We start from the raw sequence: 293 nt of genomic DNA, 5'->3' as shown, positions 1-293 counted from the left end.
AAACTGCAATATACAGAGAGGTGAAATAAATAGCTTATATATATATAATATATATAATATAGCTGGTTTTAAAATATTCCCTTATCATTGGTGTGCTAGGTCACGTGAGTCACGGAAGGTCGATAGCAGCATCCTCCAGAACTGCGAGCAATGCAGGGTCACCGTGATTGGACGAGGCCGTCTGTCGTCGGAGGTCGAGGCGCCGAGAATTCTGAGGGGCACGCCTTCCCTGCGCGGTGTCTTGGGACAGCTTGCAGCGGACAATAAATAAATGACTGCAAACCAGAGAGCGA

This window comes from Pteropus medius, unplaced genomic scaffold (genome assembly GCF_902729225.1).
Source record: "Pteropus medius unplaced genomic scaffold, Ma_sr-lr_union100, whole genome shotgun sequence".
NCBI classification, from domain to species: domain Eukaryota; kingdom Metazoa; phylum Chordata; class Mammalia; order Chiroptera; family Pteropodidae; genus Pteropus; species Pteropus medius.
The sequence above is the reverse complement of the archived record's forward strand: the minus strand, read 5'-3'. Positions refer to the sequence as shown.